Raw genomic sequence first — 8,379 nt, forward strand, 5'->3', positions numbered from 1 at the left:
GCAGAACTATAGCACAATTAGCCCTGATGCCAGTGCAGAAGAATAGTACATTTAAGACTACCAGGGAATTACAGGCTAGCACACACAGAGTGCAAGTCACTGTAAACCCTGCTTTTGGTGGAGTTGTCAAATCAAGCTATCTTTTTCTGACAAGATTATAGGCTCGCTGGATAAGCCAACTCTGCTGAGAGTGCGCGCTTGGATTTCTCAAAGGCATTCAGTTTAGCGTCATGTGGTGGCTTTATTTAAAAATACGCATCATCGGCAGTAAGTAGAGCACACGTTACATTACAAGCTGCCTGGCACATTTTAAACATAGCTGTTACAGGAAGATATTTGGGGTCAAGGGGACATTATAACTAACAAGTTCCCCTGGGGACCTGCTCTTAGGACCAAGTCATCCCCCCTTTTTGGAGATGCAGACATGCAGGAGTTATTGACAAACAGAAATCCCTTCTTCCTCATTAGCACATCACTTATTAGTCACAGCTTCTTTTTCCATTGCAGGCACAAGTTTTCCTAGGAGGGCAGGGGCATCTCCCAAGCAACACCCAGCATTGGCGCACACACGTGGCTACAGACACACAAGGCAGCCCTCCACCACATAGATCTCCCCAGTCACAGCGCAGATAATTTCCCACCCAGCTGGGATCCCAATCCCATTTACCCAGTAGAGTAAGTCAGGGTGTTCAGTTCAACGGGTTATCAATAGAGGTTTGAAACTCCCATCACTGAAACCCTGTAAGAATAAGTTACACAAAAATCTCTCAGTATGACAAAAGTGGAGCTGATCCCAAATGGATTAGGGGCTGGACCAGGTAACCTCTTGAAAGCCCTTTAAACTCCACTTTCTACAGTTCCTTTGACATGCAACTCTTAGGTCCAGTTTTCATTAAAAATAGCTCTTAATTTTTACACATGCACAGCAAATAGAAGTGCAAAGAGTTACTCATATAAATGCTACTCTGCAGGCATTGAATGTCCTCACTTAGGGATGCAATGGGACTGGTAGATGTTAAGCATTACCACACATGCAGGCATCTGACTTTATCTGCATCTGACTTTATCTACAGCTGACAGAAGACACCACAGTTTGAGCCCTAGCTAAGGTCACCTTGCCCAGGTCTTTCTTCAGTGCACCATCAATTTAACTCCTTAACCTGTCAGAAGTTCCCTGGATTAACTTAAACAGCTTTCTGCCTACGACACAGCTCCACATCTATAAACAGGGGATACCACCATCCTCCTCAGACCAGCTGATGGGCACATTACAGCACAGCAGGGAGCTATAGTTTACCTTATTTTGTACTTCAGTGCACGGCATGCTCTGCTGTCTCATCGCTGATCTCTGGAGTTGTCCCTTAGATTACACACAGCATGAAAAGCACCCACAGAGAGCAACAGGCTCATCTCAGGACCCAAATGCCATCATTTACCAGCGGGGTTCAGCACGATGCACACAGGCAGGCTCAGCTGGAGCTTTCCCATATCGATGGGACATGCCCTGACCTCACACTTCTTTTCTCAAGGGAAATGACAAACCATCTCAGAGGTGCAACCCCACTTGCCCCAGCTACCAAAAGCAACAGATACCAAGGGCAGTGGAAGTGGAGGAAAGCAAAAGACATGTCTACTGCCACCATGATGCTCATTGAGGGTTAGTGCCAAGACTCAATGATATTGGTAACACTGTACGCTCACTTCTTCCACAAAATCCCAGCACAGGATGAGTAAAAATCTCCCCTCTGGCATGAGCCTGCTTGCTCTTCACTCTGTCAAACCCAGGGGAAGATGGATGGCACTTAAAAGTCACTGGTCAGAGAAGCAAGAGGGTCAGAGCACAAAGGCCATCTGTTGCCATCTGAGGACATCAGTTGAACAAAGAAGGAGTGAACACCAGGACCACGCTGGAAACCCCCGTGGAGCTATAACCTTCATCCATCAAACAGCGCAGAGCAGGGGCCATGGCAGCATCTGTCAGTCTCCAGCAAGAGTAGCAGGTCCCTGAACATGCGCAAAACATCACAGCAAAGGGATTTGTCTCAAGTTGTGCTCTTGGAGGTGTACTACCTACCGCTACTTAGAGATGCATGTGTATGTGCAGTTTATTGCAAAGAGCCTTATGTTACAGGCTCATAGGAGTGATCGCTAAGCCTTGCTGGCTGCTTCAGCTTTTTGGGCAGCCCACATGAATTACACAACTCAAATCCTGGGCAATGCAAAAGAGATTTTGTGGTATAAATACAGACAGCCATAGTCATCCCAGGCTTCAGCAGCATTATATATAACCAAGGAGGAATGCAGGCAGCTCTGTCCATGCATGCCTAAGGAATTATTTTAAACTTGTTCAGGGGATTTAGAGCCAGCATTTATGAAATAGTTGAGGCATGTGGTAAGAAGCGTAACGATTAAAATATTGATGAATAACAGGTTAGGTCCATGATATTTGCTGGAGGCTTGCCAGCACCAGGCCAGTAAAGGTGCAGATTGGTCACCTTGGTGCAACCTGCGGCAGGGAGAGTTGTGAGCAAGGAGCGGATGCCACGAGGCCCTGGTGATGGGTCCTTATGCCTCCCTGTGCTCAGCCTCACCGCTGCAGTTATTCTCCAGCCACCTGCACCAGCATTGGGTGAGTTTACTAGCAAGACCCTCTCTTCTGTGCCCTTCTAGAAAAGCTACAGCCCAGATGTTACTGGGCTCCTTCAAGGTGCACACATGCCCCAGGGCTAAATCAGAGGCACTTCACCAGCAGAATTAGCAGGAAGCTAATAATTTCCATCAGGACTTCCCCTACCTACTTCAAATTGGCAGTAGGAGAGCAACCCGCTGCTGGAATCCCTTTGCCCTCTCCCCATCATCCTGTGGGCTCCATCTCACCTCCCTCCATCCCTGAGTGAGCCCAATATCCAGCAGATCTGCCAGCAATGCCTATTGCTGTGTGCAGAGCCCTCAGGGCAATTAATCAGCCAATTCATCACAACTCTTCCCAGCCATAACACAGCCAGCCTGCTGCACAAGGACAGGGCTGTCCTGTACCTCCTTCCTCAGCACAGGAGGGCTGGAGGGACAGATATCTAGACCACAAGGGAAGACACATCCTAGAAGTGGGGGCACCCCATGGCGACAAAACCCCGAACAGAAGATGTACCTAATATGCCCCCCACTTCTAGTGGAGACCAGTCCATAAGATCAGACTAGAAACACCCCGGCATAAAAAGCCCTAAAAGGTACATAATATGAAATTCAGCTCCTCAGCACCAGGAGTTTATCCCCACGGGTCGCTCCTGTTGCACCACACTGCTCACTAGCGTAGAGAGCCTTTGACTTGCGGGATGCAACCACAGGACACGAGGAAGGAGAAATCTGCTCACCTCTGCAGGAGCATCCGCCAGCCTGGGACCAAGCTCCTGAGCCTGGAGTCTCTCCAGAAGAGTCTGCTGCTGCCATCCACAATCTTTCATTTCCAAGGCTGGATCAACTTTGCCAGCATGTGAACTCCTGATGAAATAAAGTGTTTCTAATCAATAACCAGTTTGGGACACACTTGGATTTTCCCCAGGATGAAGCCCTGCTGCAAACAGGCAGTGGGGGTGCTTTTCCTTGGCAGCTCATGGTTCAGTTTGTCAGTGCAACATGCTAATTTGTAGCAGAGGATATAAAAAAAAAAAAGCTGCTAGATTTCTATTATCCCCACTAACATTTCACACATTAGAGCTCCCCAGCAGCCTTCATTATCACAGCCTGGGTTGCAAGTAATGGCTCTAGATCACTGCGTTACCCTGCCTCCATTTCATGCAGGGTTTAATCCACATACTTTCTTGGGTTTTTTTACAGTACTTGCCACAACTGCATTCCCATCAACAAATAGAAGCTGACACCTCACTTTTATTCCAATTCAAGCTAAAGATTGACTTAAGTTTTAAAATAAAACTTATTAATGTTTAAGGACATTTTGATTGCCTACCCAGTCACTGGGGCATTATGAACCAAAGCTTTCTTCAGCAAACAGAAGCTAATAAATGGAATTACAATCACAGGAAAGGAGGGAATTTAAAATTTGGTGGTAAGGATTTTTCTTTCAGCTAGAGAAACCCTCTTACACAGCCTAGTATTAAACAGCAAGCACCAAATCTGTGCAACTTTATACCACATTTCCCTGTGAGCAGCACTTAACCAGCCAGGTGTTCAACTTAATGGGAAAGTAGTACCTGGGGACACTACCACCGTCTCCAAACTCTCCCGGCACTCATGCAAGGGGAAGACTTCAGAATAAAATAACCAGCCAGAAAAGCCCTTTAGAACAGGCTGCCTCTCTAAGCTCATGGATTTCCACCCCCTTCCCAGGCAAACCCCCACCACATACACACCTCCTGATGCTCAGCCTTCTGCATGAGCCCACCACAGACCTTTTCAGCAGCTTTCTTGCAAGGCTGCCATAACACACCTCCCTCCACCCCCAAAAAACCCCCCAGCTGGGGCTGCTTCCACCTTTATCTCCCTCCAGCCCCCACACCAGGTGGAGCCAAGCACCCAAGCTGGGTCCCTTAAAGGGTCTGCAGCCCCTCTGCTGGGACCTGGTGTGGCCAAGAAATGTTTCATGCTAGGACAAGCTAGGTATCAATACCAGAAGCATCCAAACGTATTCTGCTTGCTTCCCTTGGAAAGGTGGGAATTCAGTGCTGCTGTAGGCAGGACAGGCAGTGTTACAGAGCTTCTCGCCATGCAGACTGCATTTGGCATTCCTGTTTTCTCTTGCTTTAGTTGATACCTAAAGATTTAGCATGCCACGTGCAGCTTTGCATGTCTTTCCACCTCTTGAAGTAAAGGATAGTTTTATTTTTATCTATCTATTCTGGCTTTTTAGCCCTAGAACCTTGCAGCTGAGCCCACAGTGTGGCCACCATGTTACCCTCTCCTCTGAGTCAGGGATGCTGGCTCCTACCCCATCTCCATAGACTGCTCTGATCTGCTGGGGAAACAGGCCTAACACTAGAATAGGCTTCAGCTACATGGTGGAGATTCAAAGCCTGGATAGAGAGAAACCCCAGGGATTTCTATCCACAGGTTCATTTCAGGCCATCTATAGCCCTTAATGATGTTCCCTGGAGAAGAGGAGTCCATGCACGTAACAAAATGCAGGAGTGAAATTACATAATCAGTTCAGTACAAAGAGAAGCGGCCAGTACATTTCGACATTGCTATTTTCCCCCTCATTACGAAGACGGAGTTGTAAAGAGCAGGGCTGGTGCTCTTGAACCCAGTGGGTCTGTTTTGCAGGGCTTTTTTTCAACCTCCGCACTCCCTGATTCCCGCATGGCGAAGCAGCATTACAGTCAAAATGAAGTAATCCTTTGATAAAGTGCAGTCATTTATTTGAAAAGTGTAGTCTCGCCATTAAAATGCAAATGAAATGAGTGCTAATATATTAACTTGGGATGGGAGTTGAAATGGCTTATGACAAGTGTGCTTTCATGTGGAATATAGTTAAGTGATAACAGTAGGTGTGTAAGAGAAAGTAATATTCAGATGTACATGTTTGTTTATTGAAGATATTAATGAAGGGCAATGCTTAAAGTGTGTTGTTATTTCCTCAATCTTGTCTTTCTTTCATCCGTCCCTGGTTCAAGTCTGCTACTGAGAGGTCCCTCCCAAGGGGAGTTTGATCAAAAGTCATCTTTGATGAATGATCTGAGTCCACACAAAAGTCGACACGAAAGCTGAAACGTATTTAATGATCTCCTTTGAAGAGGAGCAGAAGGTCCCCGCCAACGGATATCCCATGTGCTGCAGTTGGTGTGAGAGCTGATTCAGAAGAAAACGGAAAACCTTGAGCCCTTCCATTCATTTCCCAGGGATATCCCTTGGGAGCATGGCCAGCGTCAGGGTGGCTCTGGGTCTTCTCTCTGGAGAGAAACCTATCCTGGGATGCAGGGACAACACCAGCAGACTGGATGGAGCAGAGCAGCCTTATTGCCACTATTCATGAGAATAACCTTCTGCACAGAGAATAAACTCAACGGCCCTGAGTGAGATAATGTGACACCTCTGACACAGGCCAGAGAAGCTCAGGCTTTCCATGGTGTGAGGTGGATACCCATGGACGGACACTGGTGTAGCCTGGCAGCAGGGCCTGTTTGTCCTCTTTCACAGGACATGGGCTGGGTAGCAGCCTGTGACAACTCCACATTTCTAAAGCTACATGAGATCTAAGTGAGATGCTGCAAGTGTGATAGCCACGTGCAAAAACGTCGACCTCCCCGTTGCTCTTCCCTTCTGCACCCACTGCTGCCTTTTCGCCAGCTGACGGCCTCCAGATCATCCCTAGCACCAACCCCAACCCCTTTCATCCTGACCGAAGTCCTCAGAAACAAAAGCCACTCAGCCAGACAGGACATGTTCCTTGAATTACCCTTTTCCAGATTGGCTGCCTTTACATTTTGCAGCAATTCCTTGGCTTTCCTCTGTGCCACAGACCTCCTGCGCCTGTCTAACCATCTAACTTCAAGGCTTTTGAGTGAGACACCCATAGTAAGGATCTTGGCTCCCACCATGGTCAATGGAGGGAAACAGGTGCCTTAAGAGGGCAAGAGAGTCCATTTAGGGTCTATATCGCCTATAGGAGGGGTCGGTCTACAGAGGAGCCCAAAGCGAGTAGGGGCCCTGCTTGGGCACCTAAACCTCCTAAAACCATGGGCACCACCTCAGCCCCAGCTCAGACTCTTTCCCAGCACTTTTCAGCTCAGTGTGCGGTGGCAGAGCCTGAGCCATCTGGAACGTGCTACAGCCAGAGCCCCTGCTCGCTAGCTCGGAGGGGAACTACAGCGATGGTGCTGGGAAGAAACGGAGCAATTTCTGTGCCTCGGGCTGGCACCAGCAGCACGTGAAGCCTTTTCCAGAGCAGAACTGCTTCAGCTCAGCTTTTCATCCATATGCAAAGCACTGCAAATCACACGGGACACTTCCTTTTCAGATTTGCTTATTTTTGCACTTTCTTGGCAGTTGTCAGCAGAGAACACGCTGCTTGCCGTGCTCTCCCCCTTGTGCCCCCTCCTGCACGCTCTCCGGCTGCTCTGACCTCCCCAGCATGATGGGCACGTTGCGCCTGGACATTCACAGGCAGCAGCAGAGCACTGGGAGAAGCAGCTGTGAGAAAACACCAATGCCGCAGAGAGAGTTACAGCACCAGGGCTGTGAGACGTTCAGTCCAGAGGATGCTTCTTGCTCTATCTCTGTATAAAGCTGAGAGTCTGCATCCAGGGAGGGCTCTGGTCAGTACTGGAACATAAACATCAAATAATATCCATCTCACCAAGATCTTATCAAGCACAGGACTTCTTATCCAAACAAGACTGATTTTTATCAACCTGGAGCTCATTATGGTGCAAAGTCAAGATCTGGAGTTGTACTGAACAGCCAATGCCTTGTGCTATTTTCCTCCTCTTTCTTGCACAAAGGAAAAGGAAAACAAAGATGTTTCTGGAGCATTGGTTTTCTTTGCTAGGTGCTATTCACGCTCAACAGAAGTCATGTTTCCACCACAGCTGGGCTGTGAAAACAGAAGAGTCCAACCTGTTGGATTATGTAGCCTGCCTTCGTATGACATCAGTTATTGAGCATAACATACTCAGCGCTTCAGTGCCAGGGGGGTCCATGGATAACCTCTAAAGGGTCTGTAGCAGGCAGCTGGGGAAGGCAGCTATGTCAGTGAGTTTGCACCCTTTACAGAAACAGCCTAAAGATCCAGATTTTTTTTTTCTTTTTTTTTTTTTTTTTAAAGAGGATAAAGCATACCTGACTGTAGCATTTCAGGGCCCATGATCACAGGAAGGGCAGAGGTTTGGGCCCCTCGTTGTCTTGCAAGGATGCCAGGGATGACCTAAAGCTTTTCCTTTCCCCAGCAGCACTTTACTAGTGCAGCCCCTGACAGCTCTTCAAGCACACAGCCACATGGCTTTTTCATTCACCTCTTCCCATTGCCCTGCTTAGCACTTTCCAAAGGTGCAACGAGCAAGGCTCACACAGAGAAATATTCCCTATCCTTCCTTCCTCTCGACACAAGCGATGGGTAGAGAGGTGCAAATTTTGCCTTTGACCCTGTTATGAAGGCAGGTGCTTGCCAGCATCTGAAACAACTGCTTGACACTTTGAAATGAAATCCTCTTGCTATTGCCACCCGCTTCCCTATCTGCTATACTTATGCACATACAGGTTTGTTATTGTAGGGTTGCTCATAAGTGCTCCGGCTTTGTCTCCATTACACAAAAGGTTTTTTCCATCAAAACAGCTAATTAAAGTTCATTCTCTTGTTGTGAGATCATTGTCTAGACAAAGAATTATAGATTTTGCCTAGATAAACCTAGTCAAGATAAAGCCAGCCAG

The 8,379-nt window shown here is 47.7% G+C and overlaps 1 long non-coding RNA gene across 1 annotated transcript; it reads right to left on the bottom strand.

Annotated features, from left to right (window-relative positions):
* Window positions 1-221: 221 nt before the first annotated feature.
* LOC127023943 (uncharacterized) lies at window positions 222-4,434 on the bottom strand. The gene is made up of 3 exons (XR_007767505.1): window positions 4,368-4,434; window positions 3,372-3,498; window positions 222-2,004 (listed from the first exon to the last, which is right to left on the bottom strand). It is a non-coding gene; the product is annotated as an uncharacterized LOC127023943 (long non-coding RNA).
* Window positions 4,435-8,379: the final 3,945 nt, after the last annotated feature.

This window comes from Gymnogyps californianus, chromosome 19 (assembly GCF_018139145.2).
Source record: "Gymnogyps californianus isolate 813 chromosome 19, ASM1813914v2, whole genome shotgun sequence".
Classification (NCBI taxonomy): domain Eukaryota; kingdom Metazoa; phylum Chordata; class Aves; order Accipitriformes; family Cathartidae; genus Gymnogyps; species Gymnogyps californianus.